Source organism: Miscanthus floridulus, chromosome 1 (assembly GCF_019320115.1).
Source record: "Miscanthus floridulus cultivar M001 chromosome 1, ASM1932011v1, whole genome shotgun sequence".
In the NCBI taxonomy this organism is placed as follows: domain Eukaryota; kingdom Viridiplantae; phylum Streptophyta; class Magnoliopsida; order Poales; family Poaceae; genus Miscanthus; species Miscanthus floridulus.
Window position 1 is genome coordinate 53272289 of NC_089580.1, and position 8951 is coordinate 53281239.

An 8951-nucleotide genomic window follows, 5' to 3' on the forward strand; every position below is an offset into this window, starting at 1 on the left:
ACGGGCCTTCTCCCATCGCAGGCCGTTGGCCGGCTAGGCCGCGCTCCCACGTGGGCCGCGCTGTGGTCTGCTGGTGCGCGCAGGCGGGAAGGCGGAGTGGGCCGAGCCAGCGCGTGTTGGGCTAGGAGTAGAATTTGGTTTTCTTAATTCCAGTAAATAAGAAATGTTTATTTATTTTAGTTATGAATTGAATTTCGATAACTCGTAGTAAATTGTGTAGTTGTCCAAAAATAGTGAAACTAATTTTGTTAGGTTCGCAAAAATATCATCTACTAGATAGTCCAGTTGGATTACAGTTAGCTGTGGTGAGTATTGGGTGATAAATTTAAAACTAGGGTACTAATATTAGGTGGATTAATACTTGTAGGAATATTTGTGGGTAATTGGTGATAGCTATGGACATGAAAATTTTACAGTAGACTTGTTAGGTCATTAGGTACTTGCTGTAAATTTTGTAGCCGTAGACATGATGTTAAATAAAATAGCTATTACTCTTGTTTTATCGTACCTCGATTAAATCGGTATTAGGAGTAGGAGTAGCAATACTTGTAGTTGCTATAAGAATGTAGGTTATGCTTCATACTTGTTAGTAGTGACGGTACGTAGCTTAGCCTTTAGTAGGTAGACCCCACTTAGTAGTTTAATAGATGTACTTTTGGGTTAAGAATTGCTGTTGTTATATTGTTAAACATTGCATCATCATTTCATGTAGAGCACGAACTGGTAGACTTCATGCCCGTCGGTGAGCCGGAGTACGATGAGGTGATCGAGGAGTATGAGGAGGAGATCTTCACATAGGAGGAAGCCCAGGAGCCTGTTGGTGCTGACCCTGCTCACCCGGCGCCTGCCCAAGGCAAGCCCCATCGCATAACCCCTATTTTAATAATCACTGAGTATATATATGTGATGTGCATTTACATTACAGACATTTTATAAAAACTACATGCATAAATATATTTACCTATGAGTCCTACTAGTACAGGTCGAGTAGCTGCTATGCTCAGGATATCGGTAGCGTGAGTAACCTGCCGTTACTCGTACATAGGTGATAAAATATGACCCCATAATTAAATAATGGAAAGGTAAATGGTGACCGAGCAGGGAAATGGTTTGGGTATTGGTGGGTGTAAAGGGTTGTGTCCTATGGCCAATAGGGCATAGCTCGGTTACACTTTGTCCCTGTCCGTGTCGATTAAGGACCGGTCGTTGCATATGACTCTAGGCAAGTCACAGATTTATTGTCCCGAGCGCATACTTGGGTATGGGTGCAGGGAAGACTTGTTGCTCTCTTGTCGTGGATTCGGCTCTTTCCGGACCAACTGATTGGAGGCGGGGATGGTGGAGGTCCTTGCACCACACGGAGTCCGGGACTCAGGATGTGGGGGCTTGGAGTCCAAGTTTGGACGGGGACCTGGACACCCGAGATAGGAAAGTGATGAGTCAGTCTTGCTTGTGCCTAGGGTACAAGCAGGGTGTGTGTTTCGGGGCACCCAGCTGGGCACATTGATTCACGAATCACCGGGCGATCCGGTACGGCTTGTCTGCGGTTTAGCACCGTAGTAAGAACTAAAAGTGGAAAAGGAGAAGAAACAGAACTGATTGCTCAACCCTTGCTTGAAAGTAGAACATGTGCTTATATAGATTGGCTAGATGAAAACTTAATACGGCTGATAATAATAATACATAAATAAGGACTCACTATTAGTATTGCTTTCTGCTAAAGAAAACCAGCAACCCATAAAGCCTATCACATCCCTTGGAGTTGGGAAAGTATTCCCACTAGTCGGGTAAGTCTTGCGAGTACATTGTGTACTCAGGGATATTTACCTCTGTCGCAGGTAATGCTTGAAGAGTACCGTTGTGTGGAGGATCCTTCTGGTGGGCTCAGACGGAATCCTCGCCCCTACCGCTAGATGTTATTTTTAAATTCCGTTGTTTATCATTCCGCACTTTGGTATTTGGTATTGTAATAATGTATTTTTTAAGAAACTCAGATGTATGAAATGGACTTGTATTGTAACTCGTTCTCATTATTGGATCCTTAGGAAAAATGTGGATCTTTTGGGTTCTCCCTCGGGGTGTGCCCGACGGACACTGCTCGCTGTAGCTCACTTTCAGGGTGCTTAGTGTCTAGTGGAAGCCGAGTGCCTCCATAAGTACGCTATTTCGGGCGGTTCTGCCACATATGGGTAGTTTTCTTATACACGGGCGTGGTGCTCGGGTACACAGGAACCTTCGAATATGATGGTATCCCACAGTTGAGGGGTAGGCAGCAGGTGGTGATAGCCTATCCGTCCCTTGTAATCCCCACGTCTGAATATTGTGTAGGAGTTTTAAAGTCTCTTACGCTTGCTGGCAGACCAGTGCTCGGAGATCTCCCCGTCCATCTCACACTTAGTTCTAACTCTAGTCATATAGCTTGTATGATCATTAACTGTTCTTTGCACGACTATATTAGAACATGCTGGCTCCACGTAGGAACATTCTTTTATTCTTTATTTTCCTTTTATACTTGAGGTTGGCCTAGATGTGTGTTCACTATCCATGAAATATTGTTTTTACCCCTATCAAGCACCATGGTCCACTATGCAAGTATGTAATCATGTTTATGCTCATGCTAGACTATTATACCTTGCCCTCCTTTGGGAAAATATAAATAACGATATCCTGAATACTTCTGGGTGAAATGCTACAACGATAGATCCGTGCGCTTGTGGATGATTTCTATAATCGTTAAGAACTATCGTAGTTGGTGTTTCTTGTCGGTGTTGCTAAGATTAACTCAATCTTAGTAATGGTGTTAAGAAATACCAATAGGCATTTCTGGCGCCATTGCCGGTGATGGACTTAAAACCTCCTCATTTGGTGATTGCGCTAAGAAATGCGAACAATGGGCCACCCTACCTATGTCAGCGGAGACGGCGGCAACGGCGTTATGGCCCTAGGCCCACGCGTCAGAGAGAAGAAGTGGAGATAGAGGTAACGGATGAGAACAGACAACAACAGCGACGTCGTTTCACCTCGGTCCCACCAAACAGAGAGAGAAGAAGGGGAGAGAGGGGGACGGCGGCCGGATGGAGTCCGCCAATGCCTAATCGGAACAGGGGAGAGGGGCTACGCCAGCAGCATCGGGCCTCAGGGGAGGTGACAAAGGGATGGACGGCGCTCGAGGTGGCTCGCCACGGTCGATGGTGGGGGCAACGGCGGTAGCGAGTGCCCGAGGCGGCGGTGGTGGCTCGCTAAAGCCAGTACGGCGGCGCGAGTGGTGAAGGGGCACCTAACTAACCTATACTACCTAATCAACTACATGTGTGTGTGCATAGGGGTGTAGGGAGTGCAGCGGAGGTGGCGTGAGGACCAACTGAGCCTTGCCAACGGCCAGCCGGTGGCCATGACGGTTTAGTGCGCATGACGCACGTGGATAGCACAACATAGACGCCTAGACTATTAACTAGCTATGGCAAAAGGAAGAGGAGAAGCTCAGGGACTCACCGGTCACTCTAATCAGCCAAGGAAGCAGCAGAGAAGAAGATGGGAGGTGGCACTAATGGCGTCGGCAAGCTCCTGAATCGGGGGAAATCGGAAGAGAGTAGAGAGGAAGAAGGATAGGTGGAATGGAGGGGGAGATGGTGTGTTCCCGCCCTCGGTGGAGCGGATGGAGGAGAGGGCAAGGTGAGAGCGTCGCCGGCCGGTCCTATTTTTAGGCCAGCTAGGTCGGTGTCCCAACGACGAGATATTTCCCCCGGCCGTTCTTATCCACCACGTGCGCTCCCGGTTGACCTTGTCGGGTCACTTCGCCACAGCTGGAGCTTGCCCACGCGCATGTTGAAGTGACTTGGTGGCTACTTCGGCAGCTCAGCGCAGTGGCGACCATGGCTTCGGCATTGACGAGTTCACAGTGAGGGAGGAGGAGAGGGGAGAGGAGGAGAAAAGGGGCGCCGTGGGGTCCCGTGGTCATGTCATGTCGCCGTTTACCTCCGCTAGCACCTGGGTGGAGCCGGCGGGGCGTTGACGCGCGGTTGCACCATGTACGGCTGCCAGCCACAAGGTGGACGACGAAGCTGACGGGTGGGACCCAGGCGTCAGCGAGGGAGAGAGGGAGAAGGGAGGGGCGCGGTGCGGCTGGGTCAGTCGCTGGTGGACCGGCCCACGTGGGAGAAGGGAAGGGGAGAGGGAAGGGAGAAGAGGAGGAAATGTTCTACTACTATGGGTCGAGTGAGAGGGAGAGGGAGAGATTGAGCCCATGTGACTTTTCCATTTTCCTTTCTTTTTTCTATTTTCTTGATTATATATATGCATATGTTTATATGCTTTGAATTTAAATTTGAATGCATGAGTACGCAAAAGTGTACCACCATAAGTTCAACAAGCAACCAATCACTCAAGCACACCAAGTTTCACACATCAAGTTTTGTTTCCTATGTTAATTTATTTTGTAAATATTATCTATGTTGGGTATATATTCTAGTTCCTAGGCAAAGTTTTTAAAAATTCAAAATTTTAGTGATTTTTTATACTAGGTTAAAATTTTAGGGTGCTACATCGTCCCACTTGGGACTGACCCTATCCGTGAGATTTTTAGAGGGGAGTTGAGCACGCACGGATCTAGAAAGTATGTTCCCTAGTGAGATCATGTCAAACACCAAGGCATTGTGGGATATCGCACGTGAGACCATTTCATTCGTGAAACCAAACACTGCTTGTGGCTGTCGGAATATCACTACAAAGTGGCACTACAACTTATTGATAACGATGTGCTTGTGCAAGCGCCTCCAATTGTCAGATACAGCTAGGGTCTATTTGATAGAGCTTCATCTGATTCTGATTCTCTATGGAACTGATTATCTGAGAAAAGTGATTATATGTCTGAAAGTGATTCTCTTTGATTCTTTAGCATAAACTAATTACTTCACAGAATCAGGAGAAACTAATTTTTTCGGCTACTAGTCTCTTAGTTCATTTTAGAGAATATGAAAACTGTTTGACAGAGCTTCTGCTGTAATTAACAGAGAATCACCTCTGAGAGCTTTGCCAGACGAGGCCTTGCTTGCCTTGTAATCAAAGAATTTGTAGCCGAGCAGGAGTTTTACTTGCTTTCTAATTTCTTTTGTGAAATAAAGTGTGAGGCGAATTCAGTGGCTCATTGCTGCGCGACATCGCCCAGGAGCTTGAATGGATCAATGGAGTGCGTGCTTGGTTTGGCCACTTCCTGGAGTAGTGTTGCGTGGATGTCGCGAACCGTGATTGTGCAACCCTGCTGAAGTTGAATGAAAGCTCCCATGAGAAGAAAAAAAAAGTTGACCACTTGACACGTGTTGAGTTGAGCAGTTTCCCCGTGTTTCCCCGGAACAAGGATAATCCAGGAGGTGCAACTTACGACCAGCACCGGCGTGTGAACCTTTTTCTTGGGTTTGTCCACGTACAATTATTACTCGGGTAGTGCACCTCGATGGCACCAAGCAATCTTCGGGAAGAAGTTGTCAAAAAAAAATCTTCAGGAAGAAGGGCGAGCCAAGAGCCCAAGAGCCAGCCAACCATGGCATTAATACCACTAGAGTAGTAGTACTACGAGCCAACGGCTACTCGTAGTACAACCCTAGCTAGCTAGGTCCAGGCTAGCCTGGGCAAATTTAACCAAGAACAAAAACCGAACCGAAAGAACCGGAATCGAAACCAAAACAACTGGAACCGAAAAATTCGGTTCCTTATTCGATTCCTGATATTGAGGAACCAAAATAACCAAAGAAAATTCGGTTTCTATTCTCGGTTAACCGAATTAACCGAAAGAACCGAATTACATGAGTTATACTTCACTTACTTGCATTTTGTAGGATTATGTTTGGTTTATGTGTAATGTTTTATATTTGAACTGCTATATATTTGTGTTACTATGTTGCTATTGTTTTCTTATATATTATTATTATTAAAAATGAATATAGTGTTGCATAAATTTGCCTTAGAACAAGTATATTTATTATTGTCTCGAGGTCTTCTGAAAAATTCGGTTAGTTCGGTTAGAACCGGAACCGAACCGAAATAACCGAGAACCGAAATGCTCGGTTCCTAAAATTTTTTGGAACCGATCGGTTCCCGTTTTTTAGAACCGAATTTCATCAATAACCGAGAGAACCGAACCAAAACCGAACCGAGAACCGAACGTCCACCTGAGTCCAGGCAGTGTACTAGGGGAATACAGCAGCCAGCTGCACCGAATTTTTTAGTTTTTAGCGTTTTTTGAAAGTTTTTCATAAATACGTCCCTGGAGGAAAGATTTTAGAATCTGTACCCTTAGCTCGGCGCCATCGATGCTGGTGCCGAGCTAACACGTCTCGGCGCCATCGTCCCTGGCGCTAAACTCTTGGGCTCGACGCTGACGTGACGCTGATTTGATAGACATCTCGACGCCGTCGACTATGGCGCCGAGCTACAGAGGCCAAAGGCAAGTGAGTGGACTGCCCTGCCAGACCACCAGCGCCACGCTGCTGTGCGTAGCTTGGCTGCTTAAGCCCAGTCAGGTCAAGGATAAAAATCAGTCATGGTGTGGCAGCCTAGCCTGTCGCCGCTAGATAGGCAGCCTGCATCCTCTTCTGCGCTGGCCATGCCAGGCTGCCAGTCCAACGCTTCTCCTGGTTACACAAGCCAAAACAACTACCTACGGGCTACACCTATGGAGCCTGCTTACCCTACTGTAATTTCTGCTTACTTCTTGACTTAGCCTTTGTATAATTCATCCATCAAAACCTTACACCTATCGTATCGAATATTTAGACATATATATAGAGTATTAAATATATACTAAAAAATAATTAATTACATATATTACGACTGCATGGTGTGGCAGCCTAGCCTGCGGCCTCGTGCGGTCAAATCCCACGCATTTAAATCCCATGCATGCGCATGCAGCTAGGCTACGGCTATGAGCCTACTATGAACCGGGGAGGTTGGAGCAGGGCTCTACTAGTATGCTACGCCACCGGCCGCCCGGATCACCGGCGATTGGTTCACAAATATACTAGTATATTTTGATTTTGATTATAAATAGTATAAAAATATTTTAAAAGTTATTGAGACATACACTTGTGTATATTTTATCACACTTAAAGATATCATCATATTTGTCTGGCCCCTTAATCAAAATCGTTGGTTCCACCACTGAATAGGTTGATACCAAAGGTCCGGGAGAATTTAGTGTCGAGGAGGGCTTATGCTCAGTTTTTGTAAGGCATTGTGATTTCGGTTTTTTTTATTCTTAGGCTCTCTGTGCCCCTTTGCTCTCTTATAATGATATTACTTTAGTATTAGTAGTCAACAAATCTTTATGAAAAAAATAAGATGGCCAATAATGTACCGGCGGTACTACAGATTATGTAAGGTGGTGTTTAGATCCAGGGTGTAAAGTTTTGGAGATGTTACATCGGATGTTAAATGGAGTGTCGTATGAGGTGTTCAGATACTAATATAAAAACAAATTACAGAATCCGTCAGTAAACCACGAGATAAATTTATTAAGCCTAATTAATCTGTCATTAACACATGTATGTACTGTAGCACTTTATTGTCAAATCATAGACTAGTTAGGCTTTAAAGATTCGTCTCGCAAAGTAGTCGTAATCTGTGTAATTAATTATTTTTTAGTCTATATTTAATACTCTATGTATGTGTCTAAATATTCGATGCGATAGGTATAAAGTTTTGACGGAGGAACTATACAAGGGTTAAGGAGGTGTTTGGATCCGGTGACTAAAATTTAGGAGGTGTCACGTAAGGATGTCGTATGGGGTGTTCGGATACTAATAAAAAATAAATTACATAATCCGTCGGTACTCCATGAGACGAATTTATCAAGCCTAATTAATCCGTCATTAGCATTTTTTACTGTAGCACCACATTGTTAAACCATGGATTAATTAGGCTTAAAAGATTCATCTCGTAAATTAGTCACAAACTGTGCAATTAGTTTCGTAATTAGTTTATATTTAATACTCCATTCATGTGTCTAAACATTCGATGAGATAACAACTAAAATTTAGGAGGAGAAACCAAACACCCGCTAATTAAGAAGTAAGCAGAAATTACAGTAGGGTAAGCAGGCTCCGTAGGTGTAGCCTGTAGGTAGCTGTTTTGGCTTGTGTAACCAGGAGAAGCGCTGGACTGGCAGCCTGGCATGGCCAGCGCAGAAGAGGCTGCAGGCTGCCTATTTAGCGGTGACAGGCCAGGCTGCCACACCATGATTGATTTTTATCTTTGACCTGATTGGGCTCAAGCAGCCAAGCTACACACAGCACAGCCGGGTGGTGCTGGTGGCCTGGCAGGGCCGTCCGCTCACTTGCCTTTGGCCTCTGCAGCTCGGCGCCAGAGTCGACGGCATCGAGATGCCTGTCAAATCAGCATCTCGTCAACATCGAGTCCAAGAGCTCGGCGCCAGGGACGATGACGTCGAGATGTGTTAGCTCGGTGCCAGCATCGATGATGCCGAGCTAAGAGTTCAGATGGTGAAATCATTCCTCTAGAGGCGTATTTGTGAAAAGCTTAAAAAAAGCTAAAAACTAAAAAATTCGGCCAGCTGCATCGCCCGCCCGCTCGGCTCGGACGTTATCCAGGTTTGGTCCCTGCCGACGGGGCGGCGAGCGGCAGATGTCACCGCGCGTGCCGGCCGGCGCCGCAAGGCTACGTCTACGGATAGTAGTACGTGGGTGCTGTGGACGGCAGCACTGACGCACGTCACGTCGTCATAGGTCACGAACGTGTCGCTCGGGCAGTGAGGTTGTGGCGCAACACCAAAGATGGCTGCCGGCGACGACGTAAGCGCGAGACATCGCTTTGGCCCACGCACGCATGTCTCCCCCAGTTCCCTAGCTAACCAAAAGACGGCACCCGGCGCCATCCTCCTCCTCATCTTTTTCTTATAATACGCTATCTGGGTCTAAGTTCTCGACCTGATATATTGGTCC